This window comes from Pezoporus flaviventris, unplaced genomic scaffold (assembly GCF_033815535.1).
Source record: "Pezoporus flaviventris isolate CSIRO_AGI_PZ_B2104156 unplaced genomic scaffold, CSIRO_AGI_Pfla_v1 ptg000148l, whole genome shotgun sequence".
Lineage (NCBI taxonomy): Eukaryota > Metazoa > Chordata > Aves > Psittaciformes > Psittacidae > Pezoporus > Pezoporus flaviventris.
Window position 1 is genome coordinate 2217016 of NW_026892696.1, and position 10882 is coordinate 2227897.

General features: G+C 52.6%; 1 pseudogene; it reads right to left on the reverse strand.

The window, feature by feature from the left end:
• Positions 1 to 4730: 4730 nt before the first annotated feature.
• On the reverse strand, positions 4731 to 10579 carry LOC133282978 (olfactory receptor 14A16-like; annotated as a pseudogene).
• Positions 10580 to 10882: the final 303 nt, after the last annotated feature.

Consider the following 10882-nt stretch of genomic DNA (forward strand, 5'->3'; position numbering starts at 1 on the left):
TCCATGTGGGTCCTTCCCTCCGTGTGTCTTCCCTGCCCGTCCCCGGGTCTGTAGTGCTCCTGCCAGAAGTGTGGCGGAGTGGCTCCTGCTCCCCAGCTCCCTGTGCCCAAAGTTCTGGTCGCTACCATTTCCCTTCCGCGGGCAGATTCTCAGCCTGCAGCTGAGGGTTGCTTTTCTCCAGGGGTGTCTTCGCTTGGACTGGGGAGGGGGAGGGACTGGCCCCGGCTGTCTGCGCTGTCGCTTCTGGCCAGGGGACTGAGTCTTGAATTGTCGGGATTTGTGTTCATAGTGTAGGGAAATGGAGGAATCGTTTGTTGTCCATGCATATTGAAATAAAAGAAGCACTTGATGGGGTGGAGCCATCCCCTTATTGCGGGATTGCGGGATGAAGGATGCTGTGAGAGTGCAGGGTGTGGGGGAGCACAGAGCTGCTGCTGTGGGGCCCGGCGGTTTGTCTCCACCGCTCCGTCTGGTGGCAGTGGGCTCCCGGTTCCCGCGAGTCACAGGTGTTGAGAGCGAGGCAGCGGCGACAGCCGCACCACCGGGCGCGGCGGTGGCGGCAGCTCGGGGCTGTTCGGAGCCCTCCCTCCGCTGCTCCCCGCGATGCTGCCCCCGCCTCCCCTAAGACCCCGGAGCCTCCTCGCAGCCGCCCCGCCGGGGCTCGCAGCGCCACCCGGCTGCCCCGCTCTCGGCTCTGGCGGCGCTGGGCGAGGCCCCGCCGCGAGGTGTGGCGTGGCAGCACCGCCCCCTGGCGCTCTCCGGTGCGCCCTAGGCCCCGCTCCGCCCGCCACAGACAGGGGGCGGTATCGCGAGGAGCTTCCGGGCCGCGGCCGCTCCCTCTCTCCACTGCAGACGCCCGGCAGCTGCGGCCGTCCCGGCCCCTGGCTGCCCCGCCCAGCCCTGGCCGCATGGCCCCGCGACCCCCGAGCCGCGGCCGGGTAACGGCGGTAACGACCCGGTTCCGTTTGGCCTGGAGCGGCCAGTGGGGACCGGCGGGGACCCCGCGCTCAGCGGTAGAGAAACCGCTCCGGCGGCTAGTACACAGGTGTTCCTGCAAAAGGGTACAGACGCAGCTCATCAGGCAGATGCTGCCTGCTCCAGGATCCTCGCCCGAGCAGCCCCGGGGGTGCAGGGCCTGCACCGGTGTCCTCACGGAGATGGACACACGTTCCGTGTGATTTAGGTCACAGGATCATGGCAGGAAGGGGACAAGGACATGAGGAATTTGGGGGATCCCAGTGATGTTCTGGGGGGCTCTGCTGACGTTTTAGGGTGTCCATCGGGTGTTGTGGGGTTGGTTTGGTGCAAGGATGGAAGGCACAGACCCAGAGGTAGAGTACAAGCTGGATCGTTTATTGCAAAGGTTACGCAATATTTATATGCTTCCAGGCAATTAGCCAAGCACATCTCTGTTTGCCTTGCAGTTACATCAGGTGAAAGGTCTATCTGATTTTCTTATCGACGTCCTCTTTCTAGTTCTGATGTCCTTGTTCCTTGTCACTTCCAACATCTTCCAAGTACCAGTCAGGGACGGGTCACTCTTAATTGCCTTCCCATGGTCTCTGACAGTTTTGTTACATTCCAAACCCCACAGTTTGTGTGTTTGTTTGTTTGTTTTTGAGATGTTTCATTTGTGTTTCTGGGTGTTATGGGGGTTTTTTAGCGTAGTCCGTTAGAGCAGGTTGCTCCAAGCTCCTGTGTCCAGCTTGGTCTTGAACACTGCCAGGGATGGGGCAGCCACAGCTTCTCTGGGCAACTTGTGCCAGTGTCCCACCACCCTCACAGGGAAGAATTCCTTCCTAATGTCTGATCTAAATCCCCCGCTCTTCCAGCTTAAAGCCATTTTCCCTTGTCCTCTCACTGCACGCCCTTGCAAAAAGCCTTTCCCCTTGTAGGCCCTGTTTAGGTATGGGCTTAGTAAGGTCTCCCTGGAGCCTTCTCTTCTCCAGGCTGACCACCCTCAGCTCTCTCAGCCTGTCTTCATCGGAGACGTGTTCTACCCCTTAGAGAGTCTTTGTGATCCTTTATAAGCCCATCATTGTAGGATCATGAGAGAACAGAGGTTGGAAGGGACCCCAGGAGGTCTCAAGTCGAACCCCTCAGGAGCAGGGTCATAGCAAGTGGTTCAAGGCTTGATTCAGTCTGAGTTGGAAATCCTTAAGGCCAGACTGCACAGCCTCTCTGGGTGACCTGATGCAGCACTTGCCTGAGCCTGTAGAAACAATGTTTCCTTATGTCCTGGCTAAACCTCTCCTCTGTCACTATCCCCCGTTGCCTTTTGTCTTTCCGCCAGGCACCATGGTGAGGAGCCTGGCTCTGTATTCTCCGTGTCCTCCTTGCTGGTACAGGCAGCCAGTCCCCGACAGCTTTCCCTTTCCACGATCTCAGATCCCCATCACCCTTTCCTTCTCTGGGCTGGACAAGCCCAGCTCCCCCAGCTCCTCCAGTCCCTGCCTGTCCTAAGGGCCCGTTGCTCTACCCACTTCTGCTTGCCAATAGCGTTCCTGAATTTGGGATCTGAAACCTGGATGGAGTATCCCAGAGCATCCCTTCCCTTGTTCTCCTGCTGTGCTCCTGCTCATACAGCCCACGATGCTTCTGTCCTCCCTTGCTGCCAGGGCACACGCTGCCTCCTGTCCAGCTCCTGCCCACCCAGACTTTTGTGTGGGCTGCTCCCAGTGAGGCAGCCCCAGCCTGTGCCATTGCAGGGGAGTCCCCTGCAGGGACCCCTGTGTCCCCTGCTCTCCTGCCCAGGACACCCTGAGAGGTCTGCAGCCCCCTTCATGCCATCCCATCTCCCCACTCCAGTAAAACAGCCCCTGGGCTCCTCAAGAGGTCTTCCTGCCCTAGGTGCGGAGCAGCCATCCCAGAGCTGGAGCAGCCAGAATGCTGATTTCATTCCCCTTCACTCCTGCCATGTGAGAAAATATCACAGAGGAGAAGTTAATGCAGGATGGTTTATTGTGCTCAAATAAAATGAGAGACCCCCATTGACACAAAGTCTGTGAGTCAGACAAGGTGCGTGGATATATAAGTAGCAGGGGATGAAAACTGACATGTCTTTTGTGATAAACACATAAATGTATTGGCTTTAGCAAATCATAGGTGTGGTTATGTGGATATTACTGTACGAGTTTACAATAACAGAAACAAAATACGCTAAAGACACAAGACTAGACAAGTTAAAAAGGTTCAGATCTCTTGGTCAAAATGGAGTCACATAGCAAAAGAGTTTGTAAAGGTAAAAGAAAGGGGGAGGGGTGAAGCTTGATATAAGGAAAGCTAGTGCCTGGAAAACATAAAGTACTCTTTAGCTTAACTTAGGTTGTAGAAAGAGAACAATGTTTATGTTGTAAGTCTGTGGAATGTAGTGACCCCCCCTAAACATGAGTTAATTGTTTCATACTAGTCTGCTAAAGAAGAGCAATGTTTGTGTTGTAAGTCTGTGGTGAGATAACAGGATTTAGTGGCCCTACTGAACATGAATGAGTTATTTCACACCATCCTTCTACTTATCAGTTAGTTTAGAGACAGAGACTGCCAAGCATCTGATACCAGGAAATAAAGGGTTAACATTGTGCCTGCTTTCTTAAGCAGTAGCTGTGCTTGGTGAAGCAGAACTGTAGGAGTCAAAGTTGCTAGAATGGTGAAGCAGAATTGTAGGAGTTACAGCTGATAGGCAGAATTGTAGTAGGTAAGATTCATAGCTTAATATTGAAGACATTCTTGTTCAAATAGTATCTTTAGAAAGAAGAGGAACAAAAGATAGCCAGAGTAACAAAATTTACACACTTGACAAGTTTCTACTTTAAGATACATAAAACCGGCTTGTACCGAACCTGAGGTTTGGACAGGAGCCAAAACCCTATTGGGTCTGCGTGAAAGCAAGAGGTTACTCGCGGTGATGAAGAGGAACTACAGGCCTTTGTCCTCACAACCCCCTAACGACCACCACCAGCAGGCACTGCGCAAGCACACCAATGGGACAAATGCCAGAAAACTAATTGTAATACTAGACGGGAATAGGTTTTGCATATGTATTAGGTGTGAAGCAATCTCATGTTTAGGTAATCATTATATGTAATATAAACAAACTGAGTGGCAAAAGGGGGTGCATGCTTTTGGAGGAGAAACCCCCATGTGCCTCAGCACTGAATAAAGCATACCTGCTTTACAACTCTAACGAGTTGTGGAGTCAATCCACGTATCACATCTGCTAGCTTGGGATACTCCTTGTCTGCCCATCCTGCAATAAATTTTGCAGGAAGGGCACACTGTTTTAAATCTTTGCTAGTTATCAGAATAATTACAGATATAGCTGGTTGTGTGATTACTGGGGGGTCCAACTGTGTCAAAGGTGAAAAGTATACTGTGAGGAAGACTGCTTACTTCATCTTGAAGACCCCTGCTCACAAGAGGAAGACTGCTTACTTCATTCTCAAGACCCCTGCCCACAATCACTGCAGAGCAGTGTGCAGACGCCAAGAGGAGGAGACTTATGATAATAAATTCTTGAAGATAGTTGTAATATCCCCCGCCAATATGCGGGAATTATGAATATGTATGTAACTAATGTAATAGTGAAAGTATATAAATCTGTAACAAATGCTAATTACTCGCGCGTCTGGCTACGGTCATGCGCCCAGCACTGTTGCTTATGCTTTATTGACTTTGTCCCTCAATAAAACCTTGTTATCTTGTATTAGAGGAGTGAGTTCGTTTTTCACATCTTTGAAAACAGCAACATCACAAGTGGAAAAAGGAAAACAACTGTAAAGCAGAAAAGGTAGACTTGGCCTGTCATGCCCTACATTTGGAGCCCTTTGCACAGGAAAGCAGGCAGTGTATGGCTGCTGAAACACATCCAGTCACCAGCTTCCTCAGAGCATCCTTGAGCTCCTTGTTCCTCAGGCTGTAGATGGTTCACTGCTGGAGGCACCACCAAGTACAGCACTGCCATCACCCAATCCAGGGATGGGGAGGAAATGGAGGGGGGCTTCAGGTAGGCAAAGATATCAGTGCTGATAAACAGGGAGAGCACAGACAGGTGAGGGAGGCATGTGGAAAAGGCATTGTGGTGTCCCTGCTCAGAGGGGATCCTCAGCACAGCCCTGAAGATCTGCGCGTAGGACCTCACAATGAAAACAAAACACCCAATAGCAATCAGGACACTAACCACAAGAAGCCCAGCTTTCCTGAGGTAGGAGTGTGAGCAGGAGAGCTTGAGGATCTTGGGGATTTCACGGAAGAACTGCTCCACAGTATTGCCTTGGCAGAGGCCAGTGAAAATGTATTGGCTGTGTGCAGCAGAGCAGTGAGAAACCCAGTGCCCCAGGCAGCTGCTGCCATGTGGACACAAGCTTTGCTGCCCAGGAGGGTCCCGTAATGCAGGGGCTTGCAGATAGCCACTTAGTAGTCATAGGACATGATGGTGAGAAGGGCAATCTGCTCCAAACAAGGATAATAAAAAGAAGACCTGTGCAGCACAACCTGTGTAGATGATCCTGGTGTCCCAGAGGGAATTTGCCATGGATTTGGGGACAGTGGTGGAAATGCAGACCAGGTCCAGCAGGGAGAGGCTGAGGAGGAAGAAGTACATGGGGGTGTGGAGGTGCTGGTCACAGGCTGGGCTGGTGATAACGAGGCTGCTGCTCAGGAGTGCAGCCAGGGAGATACCCAGGAAGAGCCAGAAATGCCAGAGCTGCAGCTCCTGCATGTCTGCGAATGGCAGGAGGAGGAACTGGGTGATGGAGCTGCTGTAGGACATCTGCTGCCTCTGGGCATGGGGCACTATCATGGGAGAAAAAGACAGTGACAGGTTAGGACAGGAGGGATGTCAGATATAGAAGTTCAATTTACGCACTTATGACTGAACACTTTTGGGCTGCAGAGGAGAGGCTCATCATGGCTTGGTCATGATTGTCTCTAAGGCTGGTTGGTTTGTTTTTTTTTCCAGTGTGACATCTGAAAAGTGACTTTTTGAGGTATAAAATTCCTAATTTTTTGAAGGCAACTGTGAAGAGTCTCAGCATGGGACAGACAAAAGGGCTAAACTGTCTGGGGGTTAGTGCCTACTCAAGGTTGCTGCAGAGTCCATCAGATCCATCAGAGAACCACTCCATCTGGCTCTCAGCTGCCCTGCACTTTTGTCCTGGGTTCAGCAGTAGCAGTCATTTTTCTCCTTCTTAGTAGCTGATGCAGTGCTGTGTTTCTGACTTTCAGCCTTGGAACAGCGCTGATGACACCGATGTTTTTACTTGATGCTAAGTAATGTTTATGCTGACCAAGGACTTTCTGAGTCTCACACTCTGCCAGGAAAGAGGGGAAGTTGGGAGGAAGCAGAGACAGGGCACCTGGCCCAAACTAACCAAAGAGGTATTCTATACCACAGCAAGTCATGCCCAGTATATAAACTGGGGGCAGTTATCAGAAGTAGATCCCATCAGCAGACAGGACAGCCAGGCCAGGCCAGGCTGGGATCTCCTTTACCGCTGCTGAAGGAAGGGATTCAGCCTGGTTAGTTGAGGCATCTCATCCTGGGATTGTAGCCCTGGGGCTGGAAGGGGACTCAGCTCCCTCCCATGAACACCACAAACCCACAGGAAGTCTCACTTTGTCAGAAAGTGAAAATGTACCATTATATAGATGATGTCTTCATCAGAGGAGATTGCCCCAAAGAACTGCAGCAACAGCAGTGTGGCAAGCACTCCATGGTGCAGAAGTTGAAGTTCCACCTAAGAAACCAAGTAGAAACCAGTCAAATCAGGGGGTACTTGGTGGATAGCAGCAGTGCAGTAATTCCTGCAGACGTCTTCAGAAAAACAGAACAAGGGCAGATGCTCCAGTCTAGGAAGAAATTACAACAGCTTATGGGTCCTCCAGTATCCTGGAGGAAACATGGATGTGGATTCTGTATCATTGCTCGCTCACTGTACTCACTGTTACAAAAGGGAAAGCCATGGGAATGGAATCCAGAGCATGAGGAAGAAGGAAATATCTTAATACAGGAATTAAAACCAGACCAGTCACTGGGACCTGTACTCCCCCACCACTAGAATGGCATTTTGCTGAGCATGGCTCTTACTGTGACCTATTCAAACTGGCCCTGACGGACCAAAAAGAGCGTTAATGTTCAACTTGCCTCTTTTAAAGACACTGAACTGAGATACTCTGAGTGGGAAAAGGGACTCCTGTCTTTAGTTCCAGCAGTAAAACAAACTGAGAACATTGATCAAGAACAACCAGTACAAACCATCCATTCAATCCATTCAGTTGACTTGAAAGTATCCCAAAGGAAACTACTGCTCAGGCTGGAGTTGCACAAACCCACTGGCAGAAAATGGCATGCCTACCTACCGGGGGTTGCAGAGGAACTGAAATTACCTGAAGGACAGGCTGAAGTTTCCAGACTACTCCAGATGCTTGTAAATGCAGAGCCATCAGCTTTACAGCAAACTTTCAAACTCTCACCAGGTTTAGAAGCACCTCCCTTCACTGGGGGAACAACAGAAAACACCTGGTTCACCAGTGCCCCAGCAAAAAGGATCACAGAATCATAGAATCAACCAGGTTGGAAAAGACCTTTAAGCTCATTCAGTCCAACTCTTACCCCAGCACTGCCAAGGCCACCACTAATCCATGGCACTGAGGGCCTCATCTACATGGACGGTGACTCCAGCACTGCCAAGGCCACCACTAATCCATGGCACTGAGGGCCTCATCTACATGGACGGTGACTCCAGCCCTGCCCTGGGCAGCCTGTTCCAATGCCTGAGCACCCTTTGGGGAAGGAATTGTTCCTCAGCTCCATCTAAACCTGCCCTGGTGCAGCTTGAGGCCGTTGTTCCCTTGTTCCCTTGCTCCCTGGGGGCAGAGCCCAGCCCCTCCTGGCTCCATCCTCCTGTCAGGCAGTTGTAGGGAGCCATCAGGTCCCCCCTGAGCCTTCTCTTCTCCAGACTGAACCCCCCAGGTCCCTCAGCCCTTCCCCATCACCCCTGTGCTCCAGGCCCTGCACCAGCTCCATTGCCCTTCTCTGGCCCCACTCCACCAACTCAAAGTCTCTCTTGTAGTGAGGGGCCCAGAGCTGAACACAGGATTTGAGGTGCGGCCTCACCAGTGCTCAGTGCAGGGGCACAATCCCTGCCCTGGCCCTGCTGCCGCACTGGTGCTGATCCAGGCCAGGATGCTGGTGGCTTCCTGGCTGCCTGGGCACAAGCTGCTCATGCTCAGCTCCATCAATCAGCACCCCAGCTCCTTTCCCATGAGCAGTTTTCAACCACTCTTCTCCAAGCCTGGAGCATTGCAGGGGGTTGTTCTGGCCAAAGTGCAGGTCCCTGCACTGCACCCTGTTGAACCTCATCGCATTGGCCACAGCCCATGGATCCAGCCTGTCCAGGTCCCTCTGCAGAGCTTCCTACCCTCCAGCAGATCAACACTCCCACCCGACTTGCTGTCATCTGCAAATTTACACATCTCAGTATGGAGCAGTATGAACCAGTTTGCACCAGTACAGACCAATATAGGCCACTATGACCCTAGATACTGCTGGGGTTTCAATACCCCAGTGCTTCCAGTCCTTGCCGCAGGTCTTCCTGCTTGCAACCATGCTCAACTCCCCATCCCTCCCAGTGCTCCCACTACAGGTGCTCCCAGTCCCTCTCAGTCCTTCCCAGTCCCTCCCAGTGGTCCCAGTCCCTGCCCCAGGTGCTCCTCCTCATCCCCCACATTACTTCCTTGGTCTTTTGGGGGTTACACCCCAAATTAGACAACCCCCACTCTGCGGCTGCCCCCCCATCTCCCTGATACTGGGGGTGGGGTGGGGTGTGTGTGTTGAAATGCCCCATGGGGTATGGTTTGGAGGCAGCAAGGAGCACTTTGGGCCTGGTGGCTTTGGGGGGAGCAGCTTTTTTGGGGGCATCCCCATTTAGGGTGGGGGTGTTTGGTGGGGCCTCTTCAGGATTTTGTGTCCCTGGGTTCATTTTGGGGGGCCAGGGGTGATGGTGGGGTATGGTTCACTTTTGGGCTACCTCATGCCCTCATTTTAGGGATCCTGCCTGCTCTTGTGGTGCTTCAGGGAGATTTGGGGTACGCTAGGATTTTGGGGGTCACCACAATTGCAATGGGTGCCTCCAGGGCCCTTTGGGGGTGCAGCATATTTTTGGGGTGCCCCTTTATTAGAGTGCCCCTTTTTTGGGGTGCCCCTTTTGGGGGATCCACCCCCTCTGGCCCCCTGAATTCACTACCAAACCCAAAGCAATGTTGGGGTCTCTCCAGTGGATTTGGGTCCCAGAGCATCTTGGGGGACCCCCAGGGCAGGTGCTGTGGGGACTCCACTCTTTGGAACACCCCTTTTTTAGTGGGTCTGTGCTACTGCACTGAGCCAGGGTGGCTTTGAAGCTGTCGGCCTTGGGTTTGGGGAAATTTTGGGGGATCCTGTGAGGATTTTGAGGTTTCAGGCTGGTCCACAAAATGTCTTGGTGTGGCTCACTTATTTGGGAGACTCCCCATCTCCTGAAAATGAGAGGTCCATCAATCCCAGGGCAGCCAAATCTCATTGGATGCCCCAGGTAGCCCTGTTGACATAAATTGGAGGAGTATGGGGGTTCTGAGGGATTTGGAGGTTCAAGGAACATTTGGAGGTTTGGGGGATATTCCCCAAAACTCACTGTAGGAGGCACATTATATTGGGGGATCTCCCATGTGCCAAAAACGGGGTACCTGGGTCCCAGAGCACCCTGAGTTGCTCTTGGGTGAGCAATGTTCCCTCAGGGTGGAGATGTGTTGAGGGAAGAGTTTGGAGGTTCAGAGGGGATTTGGGCATTGGGGGAGATCCCCAAAGCTCCCCATGGTGCTGCTGGGATTTTGAGAACACCCAATGTCCCAAAACTAGGGATTGCATTTTTCCCAGGGTACCCTGACTCCCAGGGTACCTTCTCTCATGGATGAAATTAAGGGGGTGTTCCTGGGAGCTGGGGTGACCCTTGCACTCCCCCAGGCTCTCACAGGAAGATAAAAGTTCTCCTGCCCTGCCACCTTCTCAGCACCTCTGGCACCAGCAGCTCCTGCACACAAAAGGCTCCTGCTTTGCCTCCAGCACCTCTGCAGGCAGAGGTGAGCTCCAAGCACATGAACAAGCCCAGTGCCTCCTCCTCACCCATCCCCTGCTCCTACAGCTGGGATGGCACCAGCACATCTCCTGACATCTTCTCCTCGCTTTAGAGCACGCACCCACAATGTGTTTCAAGCCAACACTAAAACAGGATTGCAAAGTCAAAGAACTTGTACCTGGATGAGCAGGGCAGCCAGGGGAGATGCAGCCTCCCGAGGGAGGGGTCTCCTCTGCACCGGTTACTGCAGGGCTCTGGCTCCTTAAATAGCCCATGCTCGTGGTGGGGGCCCCATCACAATGCGCGTCTCCTGAGCAACTGCCACAGCTTTGTGATGGTGGCAGCATCGTGCCCGTGTCCACTGGGCACCCAGGGGTGCTCCAGGAGTCGCCATGGGGGACTAGCTTCTGCCCAGCCAGCTCAGGGGGGTCCCTCACTGGCTGCTCTTCCTCAGTGCTTTTGATCCAGAGCCGGAGCATTGAGGGGTCACAGCTCAACCTGGTCAATGGAACAGGGCATTATGGCCAGCTACGAGGAGTGGAGAGTGACCGATATTTGCAGAGCAGAGAATCATGGAATCCCAGACTGGGTCGGGGTGGAAGGGACCTTAAAGCTCATCCAGTTCCAACCCCTGCCATGGGCAGGGACACCTGTGTCCAGCCTGCCTTTGAACACTGCCAAGGGTGGGGCAGCCACAGCTTCTCTGGGCAAGAGTCTACCACTGTCTCACTACCCTCAATTTGAGGAATATTTTCCTAATATGAAATGAAATTAAA